The sequence below is a fragment of the Nuphar pumila genome, chromosome 7 (assembly GCF_984573655.1).
Source record: "Nuphar pumila chromosome 7, dmNupPumi1.hap1.1, whole genome shotgun sequence".
Taxonomy (NCBI): domain Eukaryota; kingdom Viridiplantae; phylum Streptophyta; class Magnoliopsida; order Nymphaeales; family Nymphaeaceae; genus Nuphar; species Nuphar pumila.
Genome location: NC_143255.1, coordinates 124,504,141 through 124,517,584, shown reverse-complemented (window position 1 = coordinate 124,517,584; position 13,444 = coordinate 124,504,141).

Genomic DNA, 13,444 nt, shown 5'->3' with positions numbered 1-13,444 from the left:
AATAAGTCTCAGACCTTACATTTGCATCAAGGAAATTTGTTTTGTTTGTATGTATAGGTTGGGGCAAAAGATCTAATGCCACTTTTTTATATTGATTTACACGGAGAAACAGCCATAAAAACCAGAGACCTAACAGTGTTGGCTCTGCCTGACATACTTATGGTCATTGTCTTGACTACGTAAAACTCTATGGGCTTACCTCTTGCCCCAACTATGCTTCAGCTTGACATCTACGATATTTGAACCTAGACCGCTTGCCTAGCGGCCTAGGCCCCATCCCAATGTTGTCAGTATCGGAATTGGACTTGTATTGTTTGGCCAATGATTCCCGTGTATCGGACAATACCGATATATACTCAAGTGTATTATTCTGAATTGGCTTAAAAATATTTAAAAAAGTATTTTGTCTCAATCAAAGCATGATACATGTTAAAACTATTAAAATAATATTAAAAATTTAGTTTTAAACTGTTTTTATATTTATTATTTCGGGTCAAAATTGTATCGATTTTTTGGTGATATGATACATTTAGGCTGATGCACACTCAAACTGACAACATTGCCCCATCCCACTATGCCAACCCTCTTTGGGGGCGATCTCATGCCACCTTGAATATAATATTGACTTAGCATTTCTCATATAAGGCAAGTGACTTTAGTACTATTTAGGGGGGTGTTTGATTGTGCATCTGGTAGGAAGTTGAAGACATGTGGGATGCTACGAAGATCAAATGTTGGATGTGCAAAACCCTAAAAAAACTCTATGAGGTTTCTACCCCCCCCCCCTTCTCTCTCTTTCCCCCCATACAGTGGCCAAGAAGCAAGGCAAGGTAACGAGGACAACGGTTAGGCCCTCTCTCTCTCTCTTTCTTTTCTTTCCTTTATCTCCCTCTCTCTCCCTTTTCTTTTTCTTTTCCTTGTTTATTTCTTTCTTTCTCTTTCTCGCTTTTTCTCTCTCTTCATCTTCTTAATTTTCTTCTTTTTTATTAGGGTTTTGACAAGGGTTCTTTTTATTTGATTAAGTTTTTTTTTCTTTGAATAGGGTTTTAAATAAAATATCTTTAATTAAGGATTTTGATATTTAATTTGATTTAGTGATTTTTTTATTTGATTAACGCTTTTTCTTTTATTTTCTTTGATTAAGGCTTTCATTCAAATTATTTAATTAGAGTTTCTTATAGTTAATTTGATTAGGGCTTTTCTTGTATTTGATTAGGGTTTTTAATATTTATTTTTATAATTTATTTATAATTTTATGAATTTTTTTTCTTATAGTTTAAGGTTTTTTGGTTTATTTATAATTTATTTATAATTTTCATTGTATTTTAGGGTTTTATGATTTATTTGCGATTTTTGCATTTATATATAAAAAATATGAATTCTTATTTTTTCTCAAATTACTCAAAATATCAATAATTTTTCATACTGGAAGCCATTTTTAGATCCATATTTGGGGCTAAAATCCTTACCTTTTTAATAAACTTTCATAATTAGATTCAATATGAAATTGATTAAAGCATTTATATATCAAAAAATATCAATTTTTATATTTCTTAATTTATCTAATATTTAAATATTTATTGTTTTTTAAGTTTGTACTCAAAACTAAAATCCATAATAAACATGTTAAAACACTCATATGGTGGAGCAGATCGAGTTGTATAATCCATAACGAAGTCATCTGACCCATTACCCATATTTGTCAAAGTTGTCCACACTGCGTAAAAATCAAACATCATGCTCAAAGAACACAACTTCTTGCCCAATTGAAACAAACACAGGTGTAGTACATTTGTTATAGAACAGACAAAACATATGTTCCATTTTGTCTAATCTCGAACAATCAATCAAACACACCCTTAAGATTTCTTATGACTTATCCATACTCACCCTAGTTGTCTTAAGTTAGCCTTTTTAGATAGGGTTACCATTGGGGGTGTCAACAGGACAGGTTACCTGAACCCAACTCATAGCAAACCCTATTGGATCCTAGTATACTTTATGAGATTTTATACCAGACCTGGTTCAATTAATACATGGATCTTAGTATAGTTTGTGAAATTATATACCAGACCTAGGCCTGACCCGAGTTCCGATTAAGACCTGCAAATTTTCAATGTAAAAATGATAACAACCCGAGTATGGTATATGTAGTTCTTATTGGGTCCAGGTATGGTTTCTCTTATGGTGGGTCCGATTAGACCCGGGTCTGGAACCGATATCATACACAAAAGTTGGAGTCAGGTCTGACCAAATCGGACATGTTGACACCCCTAGTTACCATGCCTATACCAAATGTCAAGGAGTCAAAGAGAACCCAATCATAAATAGGTCTGAAAAATAAACCGAACTTATGACTTGACTTGGTTCAGGTTGTCACTAATTTGTTCAAGGTTGTCTCATAGTTGAGCCACGAGTTGCTCGTTTAGCTTAAACAAGTTGAGCCCGAACACAGGGCGCTCAGCTCAGCTCTGGTGAGCTCGTATAGTTAAAAAAAAATATTTTTTATGGTATATATTTTAAGTATAATACATAAATAAAAGAATGCAATATATATATAATAAGTTTAATGTATAAAAATTATATATTTCATATATAAATAGCATGAAGAATGTTTCTTTCAAAGATGAACCGAGCTTGAGCTGATCCGCTCGGCCAATCACAAGAGTCAAAGGCAAGCTGGGTCTGGTAGAGCCCTACCGGTTACACTATACCATTGGGTTTTGAACCTGCAGCGTCTCAACACAAGGTGACGTGCACTAGCTGCTCCTACCAGACAAGCGGAGCCACGAACTTGGTCTACAGGTAAACGAGCCGCGACTGAATGTGCCGTGTAATATAAGAACTTGGTTTACCAACGAACAGGATTAGAACGCCCATATCACGACCAATTTCGTGAACTCTAGTGTTCTCATTAGAGGCCGAGGTCATGAACTCATGAAACAGAAGCAGTTCCAAACAAATCATGGATCAATGGATAGTAATAATATGATCGGCTGAGGTGCTACTAATGAGGGTAGCTGGGTTTCAAGACCACAAGTAGCAGACATTAATGTGTATTTATGAACATAACTGTGAAGGAACTCATCTCCTTGTTATTTTTAGTTTTAACTTTTAACCATTTGAGCCTATAATGACAAAAAAACATACATTCATATATATGTTTAGGTTCAAATTCAATGGGTGCCACCCCTTGAGTAATTAAGCTGAAGCGTGATGACTCCTTTGGAGCAGGGTAAGCTAACAGAGTTTTTTGTTGCAGGGACAATGATCGCAAGCATGACATGTCTCGATCTTTCATCTGGAGGATGGTTTGTTTGTGTCAATGTAAAAAATATATATAAATATATATATATATATATATATATATATATATATATATATATTTTAAATATAATACATAAATTATATATTTCATATATGAATATTATGAAATGTTTCCGCTTGGGCCAACTCATGTTCAGTTAAATAAGAGCACTAGTCAAGTCATGAGCTTGATCTACTGGTAAGTAGGGATGCACACGAGGTCGAGCTCGAGCCAAACTTGACATTCAAGCTCAGCTCACCCAAGTAAAATGGTGCTCAGACTCGGCTTGAGCTTAGCCTAAGCCTGCACCACTGGTATTTAGGCTTGGCTTGTTTCGCTAAGCTCGTCTTGAGCACAACGAACTAAACTGACCTAGGCTCGGCTTGGTTCGTTAAGCTAACAAACCAAGCTGAGCCCTAGCCAATTCAGTTTGAGCTCAACCGACACATAGAGAGTTTTCTCCTCTCTCCGGCCCTTCAATAAAAAAGAATGAGAAAGAGAGAGAACGATAGAAAACCAAAGAAATACTAACAAAGGAAAACAATTTCACTATTACTTCTTACATGTTTTTCAGCTCGAGTTGAGTCTTATCGAGCCTTAACGAGCTCGGCTCGTTAGCTCATTCGAGCTTCAGATCCATGTACAAGCTCGGCTCATTTGCAAAACGAAAGAGCTCGAGCCGAACCTGAGCAAGCTCGGTTCGCTGCGCATGCCTCCTGCTAAGCGAGCCAAGCCCCAACATGCCTTGTTGGGTTGGTTCGGCTTGACAAGCCGTAGTCATCACACGTCATCTACATTTATCATGCTAACGTATATGGTACAGAGTAGTGTCAAACATCTTTTAGATCAACTGCCCACATGATCGTGGTTAGTTTACAACTGCAATCTATATTCACAACCGTCCATCTCCAAGATGGACAGCTCACGTCAACATCCACTTTTTAATGACGTAGGGCGTGTCCTACGCAAACTCAACCCGTTAACGCGCTAAGGTGTCACTCACCGACGAGCGGAGATTATTTTAATATTATTTAAATGATTTTTATTACTCACCAAAATCAACCTGAGCGGCCCCAGAGAAGAAGAGGGCATTTTGGTCATTAAAAAGTCAAAAGCCGAGTCCGTCTTTTCTGAAAACGACTGTCGAACTGGCGACCTTGTCGCGCAGCGTCACTTGTCGGGACACGTGGTGGGAATCCATTCGCTGAAACAATTCGGTCACCAACTGACGCCACGCGTCGGTGGTCTATTTTGACGCCCTTTTTTTTTTTTTTTCTTTGTGACGCCCTAGGACAGATGGATGTACGGAAATGCGCGGGCTCCCCGAGATTCTTTTTGGTTGTTTCTTTTGAGAAGGGAGAGATATGCCAGTTTCGATACACCACGTGCACACCTATTTAAAAATAGTAATTTTTTGTTTTTGTTTTTTTTTAATTCTGATTTGAGGAGTTACGTGCAAAGTTTTTGATTTGTTTATTTAAATGTGATTAGAAGCTACTAGTGAAGGTAAGGAATGAGTAGTAGAAATCACCTTTTTTTTATTATTTTAACTTTTTATAGATTATAATAACTAATTAGGTTTTTAAAGAAGTTCAAAAATCAATGTCCCATATTGTGCCAAATTTTTATAACTCAAAAAATTATAATTTTTATATTAATAAAATGCAATATGAGGCTTGATCATTAACAAACAAATCATGCTAAACACATTTCATGCCTTGCCCCCATTTGGACAGGGGATGGAAGACATAAAATAAGGATGAAGGCAAGAATGGAGGTTCAGATTTTGAGACGGGAGCGGTGGTGACCATTAAGAGTAGGGATCCAGGGAGAGGTTATGTGATATGGCTAAGTGCCACTGGACAACATTTCATGTGGGGCCATGCAATGCTGTCATGTGATTGGCTAATGCAGTTAGCCATGTCATTTACCGCTCCTTTGATCTCAACTCGAATGGGTCTGACCTTAACTAAGCTTAGTGAGCTCAGACCTAGTTTCAACTCTGAGGTGATAATTAGTATAGGGTCTGGGTTGGAGTACAACTGGACCTACCAAAGGCAAAACTATACCCAGCTCCTACATGGATAACCTAAATCAGACTACATAAAATACTATTTTTTTAATACATTTTACATTAAACTTATCTGTACTTTGGTTGGACCCAGGTTCATAAACCATACCAGGCTTTGCATCTATATGGCACCTCACGTCTCTAACCGGAATAAAAAAAAAATTATGACGAGGAACCTTCACCGAAGCAAGGAAAACCCTGGGTGAGACCCCACGACCACCCTGCCTTATGTGTCTAACCCGAATAATTAATCAGACAGTAACTGGATCTGATACTTGTTGGGTCCATGTCATACCCATCCCATTGACAGCAAGCAGAGGGTTTGGCTGTCATGAAAAATTTTCATACAAGAGGCCTGCATTACTATGGAGTTGGTATTGTTTTGCAAAGTGTACCCGGTGCCTTTAACTGGTGGGCTTAGCAAGGGCTTGGGTGTTGGTGATCACCGGATATTTATCTCACGGGAAGGCAGGCCCATAAAGTGACCCGGTTTTCAGCAAGGGTTTCTCATCATAAAAAAAACAAGTAGAAAAAATTATACAGTTTTTTGCAGCCTAAGGGTATTCAGTCACCTAGCTTGAGAATTTTAATATCAATAAAACCGGAAAAAAATCAAAATTATCAATAATGTGTAAACCTAAAGTTCTTCATTTTTAGGTTGTTTCCTTGTTTTTTTTTCCATGCTAACTGATGACAGGAAAAATTAAATTAAGTGTTTCTTAATTTTGAAAGGCAAGCTGGGGTTAGGCTGACCTCCACCGGTTATTATTCAACTTATCACTGGGTTTTGAACCTTCAACATCCTACCATAGGGAGACGTACACTGACAGCTCCTACCAACCATGCAGAGCCCCCGTTGGGTAAAAATTAAAATGAGTGTTGCTTCGGAAAAATTTGGTACTGTGATACTACCATAGTGATAAATATCGCGAGAAATTACCTAAAAGTTAAAACCGGCAATTTCTCACTATATATTCAAAATATTATGATTTTTTTGGCAAAACATAAATATCATCATTTAAATGTGATATTTAAGTTTTTTAACCGCTATTTATTGTGAAAAACTGTGGTTTTTATTTGCAAACATTTCATATTTATATTTTCTTATAAAATTATTTTTAATTTACTTTTTATTGCCAAGACTTTGCTGAAAAAAACACGAATTTAAAAAAAAAAAAATCAAAATCTCACAAGTTTTTACTGCAGAAAAATCACGTTTTTAACTTTTGTCACTATGGTCCTATGGATACTACCAGTGTCAAGTAGAAAGTTATAGTCACAGGCAGTGGCGTAGCTAGGATTCAGGGTGTAGCAAACAAAAAAATTTTGTGTGATAGTCGGGGGTTAGGGGGCAGCGCCCCCGATTTTTTTTTTGAGATAAAATAAAAAATGGCTACAATTATTAATAAAAATCTATTTCATATGGACGAATCAAAATATTTGCTGCAGTCAGGGCTGGGCTAGGACTGGGCTTTTAAAAAAAATAACTTTTTTTTTAACTGTTTCGAGAGGCAGGACTGGGCTACAGCCCAGTCCTGCCCCCCCCCCCCCCCACGCCTTTGGTCACAGGCATGTCATTTACTCAATCAATACTTGCAAATGTATTTTCAATTTGAACATCAAACTCACCTAATCTATTAAATGTTCTCTATAGGTGGAAATGGGGCCGAGCTAGGGCCTCCTTTTGGCGACCCAACTTAGACCGAACCAGGGTTACTCCGGGCCTAGCACAAGCCAATGGGCTGAACGGCATCGTTAGAAACAAAGGCGGGCCGGGCTGACGCAGTCTCCTTCCTTTTCTTTTAAAAGGTGAGCTGATTTTTGGGTGGCCGGCACCCTCAGCTCACCCCAAACTAGTCAGGTTGCACAGTTGCACTAGCTTGGCTCATTGACCAGACCAGCAGGGCTCGGCTTGTCTGGTAGGAGAAGCTAGTGTACGTCACCTTGAGATGGGATGCTGCAAGTTCAAATCTCAATGGTATCGTTGTATAACTGGTAGGGGTCTGCCTAACCCCAGCTTGCCTTTGAAAAAAAAGAAGTTATATTTTGTACTTAAGAGAATTTAAGAGACATACATTAATCTCAAAATGTAGAAGAAACTAGAAACATTTTAAAATAATTGTATCCATGATAACAAGAAACATTCATTACAAAATGGGGCAAGTAAGCTAGGGTGGTCATGAACCCCACCGGCGGCTTACCATGCAAAGGGGAGAGGCCCTATTAAGTGACTCAGTTTTGGTAGGGCTGTCAACAGGCTGGGTCAATGTTGGCTCGAACCCGCCCATATAATTAATGACCAGGTTCAGGTTTTGTCGGGTCATGAGAATTGAATCTCAAACCTGGACTCACATAATTTTAGAAATTTTCTTTTACTGAAAATACATATAAAATACTCAGGTCGAGTCAGGTACATGGCAAAAATCATAACCCAAAGCCAGCCTGCATATTGCTTAGGTTGGGTTTGGGTCAACCCGAATATTATTTGGGTTGGCAATTTTCATGCCCATACTTGAGATTTTGGGTTTGGGTTCGGTACCCGAAACAAATGGAGCCTGTTAACCCTAGTTGTGGGTGAGGGTTTCTCGTAAAACAAAAACAAAAAACAAAAAAAACTCAATTTCTTCCAAACATTGCAACTGAAGACCCCAATGGGAATTCTAGTTCCCCCAAAACACACACCCTTATGGTTAAGGGTGTTAACCGGTGGGGTTTGGTTGGGACCCAGGTGAAACCAGTCCTTGTCCCGATTTTAGGGTATGGTATCAGGTCCGAACTCAAGTCCAATTGGACCCATCATAAGAGAAACCATACCCAGAGCCAATAATAACCATATGAACCAGACCCAGTAACATACTATTTTATTGTCATTTTTATATTGAAAATTTGCGGGTCTTAATCGGAACTCGGGCTTGGTATAAAATTTTAGAAACTATACCCAGCTCCATGTATTAATCGGACCTTCAGGTCCGGACCCAGGTCTTAAATGGGTCTTCTTATTTATCACCATACCTGGATTCTATAGGGTTTGGTAGGGGTAAACCCGACCCGTTAACACCCTATGGTTGGCATTGCATTTAAGAAGGTCCATTTTGAAAATTTATTGCCCTAGTTTGCATTGTTTACCCACAGTACCATCATTGGTGGCCCCACACATCATGAGAAATGCGAGCCAATCTGAGAAATTTTAGAATTGTAAATGTAGGACCCGTAATAGGAATTGTAGCATTTGCACTCCTTCTCATTGTGGGGATTACCTGAATTTAAGTCAAATTTTAAGAAGTAAGCTTGAATATCTGTACACTCAAAGGGTTTGGCATAGTGGGTTTGGGCCTAGGCCGTTTTACTGGCAGCCTAAGTTCAAATCCCATGGGCGTCACACCTCTGCGTAAGCTGAAGCTTGGTGACTCGCTGGGGTTGAGGGGAAAGCCTTCAGAGTTTTACGCTGAAAGGACAGCAACCCTAAGTATGGTAGGCTGAGCCAGCGCGGTTAGGTCTTTGTGCCTGGGGCGATTTCTCTGAGTAAAAATTAAAAAAAAGCTTGAATCTGTTTCAGAATAACTATTATTGAAGCATGCCTTGAATCTAGATCCTAATTTTTTTTATGGTTCACGGGATTCGGTACACTTACTTTGAAAACATGTGCATGTATTTTAAAGTTTTGCTCAGAAACACATTCCTTTTCTTTTTCTTTGTCCTTTTTCTCTTCCTCCTTTCTTTGCTCATTTTTTCGTGGGCCTTGCATTGCTTTCCATTTTAACCAGTTATAATTTTACTTGTTAGGTAGGGGTAGGGATGGCAGTGGAAAGGGGGAAAACGGGGCCCCGACCTACTTCGCCCTGTTTGAACCGGAGATAGAAGACAATAAATGAGGATGGAGGCCGGGATGAAGGGCATCAAATGAGGATGGAGGCCGGGATGAAGGTTAAAATCAAAACCCATGCGGGAATGGACTTATGCTTTTTGCTGCTCTGCCCCGTCCACAATCCATCTAAGGATGGCAATGTACCGAGGGAAAACGGAGCCCCGTCCTGCCTCGCCCTGTTTGGACCGGGGATGAAGGTTAAAATCCAAACCCGTACAAGGATGGAGGTCCGAATTTTGAGACGGGGCCGGGGTGGAGACCTTGTCTCCAGTGGCGGAGACAGGGGTGGGCGGTTGCCCACCCCAAAATTAGAAACAGAAAAAAAAAAATTTGAACAAGTGTCAGGTATAATATCAGTAATAGTTTTTTTGCACATTATCCAATAATTTTGTTACTTTACCTTATATTTTTACATACATTAGCTTAAAAGAGTTTTTGATTAGCCCATAAATGAATTGATTCATACCTAAATTCACACGGGTCTGGATTGTAGTCCGACCTGTATGCAGCCTTAGACTCTCTCTTTCGCTCTCTCTATATGTCTCTCTCCCTCTGCCACCAAGGCCGAAATAGAACAGGAGAAGACAACCATCTCTCTCTCTGAAACTGATGGCCTGCACCATCAATTTTCGACGTCTAGATAAAGGGCTGGGAGACCAGAACAACAATAAGCGGAAGAGATCGGCTGCCGACGACGATGGTCAGCCCCTCGCCATGGAGATCGATGACCACCCATCTTCGAAGAGGGCAGCCCTCCCTTCTGCCGAGGACCCGGTACAGACCCACCTTCGGCAAGCCCACCTACGATGGAGTCATCGCCGGGAACTTCTGGCATTGTCCCTGAGACCCGAAGTCTGCCCACCCAACGAAAAACTTCTGGCTCCCCCACTGCTTGTCTCCTGCCCCTGCCCCGATCCACTGCCATCCCTAGGTAGGGTAGCCAAGAGCAGGGATCCAGAGAGAGGCTATGTGCCTTGTCATTTAACCGCTCCTTTGATCTCAACTGGAACGGGTCAGACCTTAACTAGGCCTTGAGTTCAGATCTAGTTTCAACTCTGAGGTGATAATTAGTATAGGTTCTGGGTTGGAGTACAACTGGACCTACCAAAGGCGAAACTATACCCAGCTCCTATAAGGATAACCTAAATCAGACTACATAAAATACTATTTTTTATACATTTTATGGACCCAGGTTCATAAACCATACCAGGCTTTGCATATATATGGCACCTCACGTGTTTAACCCGAATAGTTTTATTTATTTTTAGATGAGGTACCCTTACCAAAGCAAGGAAAACCCCGGGTGGGACCCCACGACCACCCTGCCTTACGTGTCTAACCTGAATAATTAATCAGACCATTTTCTTTGTTATCAAACCTAGACCTAACTGGATCTGATACTGGTTGGGACCAGGTCATACCCAACCCATTGACACCAAGTAGAGGTTTTGGCTGTCATGAAAAAATTTCATACAAGAGGCCTGCATCACCACCATTGTTCATGAAAGGATTTAGACACAATAATGATCTCTTTATGTGGGAGATGGATGCATTTCGTTTCGCTCCTGTAGGGCCCATTTGTTTCATGAAAAAATAAGTCTTTTTCGTGTCAAAATGCATCATTTTTTTTTAAAAGGCTAGCTGGGGTTAGGCAGACCCTTACCAGTTATACGACTGTACCATTGAGTTTTGAACCTGCAGCGACCCAACACCCGGTGTTTACCTCACATGGAGGCAGGCCCATTAAGTCATGACCCGGTTTTCAGCAAAGGTTTCTCGATCATCATAAAAAAAAAAAGTAGGAAAATTTGTACAGTTTTTTGCAGCCTAAAGGTATTCAATAACCTAGCTTGAGAATTTTAATATCAATAAAACTGAAAAAAATCAAAATTGTCAAAAAATGTGCAAATCTAAAGTTCTTCATTTTCAGGTTGTCTCCATGTTTTTTTTTTCATGCTAGCGGATGACAGGAAAAATTAAAATAAGTTTTTTGTTTTTGAAAGGCAAGCTGGGGTTAGGCAGACCTCAACTTACCACTGGGTTTTGAACCTTCAACATCCTACCACAAGGAGACGTGCACTGACAGCTCTTACTAACCACGTGGAGCTCCCAATGGGTAAAAATTAAAGTGAGTGTTTTTTTAGGAAAAATTCGGGCAAAAATTTGGTACTGTTGATACTACCATAGTGACAAATATCGCGAGAAATTACCTAAAAGTTAAAACCGGCAAATTCTCACTATATATTCAAAATATTGTGACTTTTTGGCATAACATAAATATCATCATTTAAATGTGATATTTACGTTTTTAACCGCTATTTATCGTCAAAAGCTGTGTTTTTTATTTGTTAACATTTGATATCTATATTTTCTTATAAAAATATTTTTTATTGCCAAGATTTTGCTGAAAAAAAAATTAGAACCAATGGGGCCGAGCTAGGGCCTCTTTTTGGAGACCCAACCTAGACCGAACCAGGCTTACGCCCGGCCTAGCACAAGCCAATGGCTGGCCGGCTTCGTTAGAAACAAAGGCCGGCCAGCTTGGCACAGCCTGCTTCCTTTTCTTTTAAAAGGTGAGCTGACTTTTGGGTTGCCGGCCAGGGTTTTGGCCCTAGGCTCAGCCCAAACTAGACAGGATGCACTAGCTGGGCTCATTGTCCAGCCTTAATAGAAGAAAACATTAACAGAATTAATGGGTTACCATGCAACTGTCATTTCTACCAAATATATAGTAAAAAAAATTTATATTTTACCAACGGGGTCTCCGCTTGTCTGGTAGGAGAAGCTAGTGTACGTCACCTTGTGTTGGGCTGTTGCAAGTTCAAATCCCAATGGTATAACCAAACTTGCCTATAAATAAAAAGATTAGATTTTGTACTTAAGAGAGAATTTGAGAAACATACATTGATCTCAAAATGTAGAAGAAACTAGCAACATTTTAAAATCATTTTATCCATGATAACAAGAAATATGCATGACAAAATGGGGCAAGTAAGGTAGGGTGGTCACGAACCCCACCGGAGGCTTACCTTGCAAAGGGAGAGGGCCTATTAAGTGACTCAGTTTTGGGTAGAGCTGTCAATGGGTTGGGTCAATGTTGGCTTGAACCCGCCCACATAATTAATGACCGGGTTCAGGTTTTGTCGGGTCATGAGAATTAAATCTCAAACCCGGTCTCACATAATTTTAGAAATTTACTTTTACTAAAAATACATATAAAATACTTAGGATCCGTCAGGTACCCGGCAAGAATCATAACCCAAACCCAGCCTGCATATTGCTCGGGTTGGGTTCGGATCAACCCAAATATTATTTGGGTTGACAATTTTCAATTTTCATGCTCATACTTGAGATTTCAGGTTTGGGTCGGGTAGTTGTGGTTGAGGGTTCCTTGTAAAATAAAAAAACAAAGAGATGAAACTCTCTCACAAACACTGCAACCGAAGACCCCAATGGGAATTCCAGTTCCCCAAAAACACACACCCTTATGGTTAAGGGTGTTAACTGGTTGGGTTTGGTTGGGACCCAGGTGGAACCAGTCCTCATCCGGATTTTTGGGTATCAGCTTCCGGACTCAGGTCTAATTGGACCTATCATAAAAGAAACCATACCCAGACCCGATAATAACAATATGAACCAGACCCAGTAACATACTATTTTTTTTTATCATTTTTACATTGAAAAATTGCGGTTCTTAATCGGAACTCGGGTCTGGTATAAAATTTCAGAAACTATACCCAGCTCCATGTATTAATCGGACCTTTGGATCTGGACCCAGGTCTTAAATGGGTCTTCTTATTTATCACCATACCTAGACCTTATAGGGTTTGGTACTGGTTGGGTCACGGTAAACCCGACCCGTTAACACCCTTACTTATGGTTGGCATTGCATTTTAAAAAGGACCATTTTGAAAATTTATTGCCCTCGTTTGCAACTTTGCATTCAGGCAATGGGACCTAGCCGCACTGGCTCAGCCTGACGTACTTACCGTGGATGTCCTGTCCGCGTAAAACTCAGAGGGTTTATCCCTCGACCCCAGGGAGTTGTCAAGCTTTGCCTTAAGCGGGGGGTGATGCCCATGGAATTTGAACTTAGGCTGCACCTAAAACGGTTTAGGCCCCATCCCACTACACCAAACCCCTTGGGTCTACAGATATTCAAGCTTAATGTTTAAAATTGGACTTAAATTCAGATAATCCT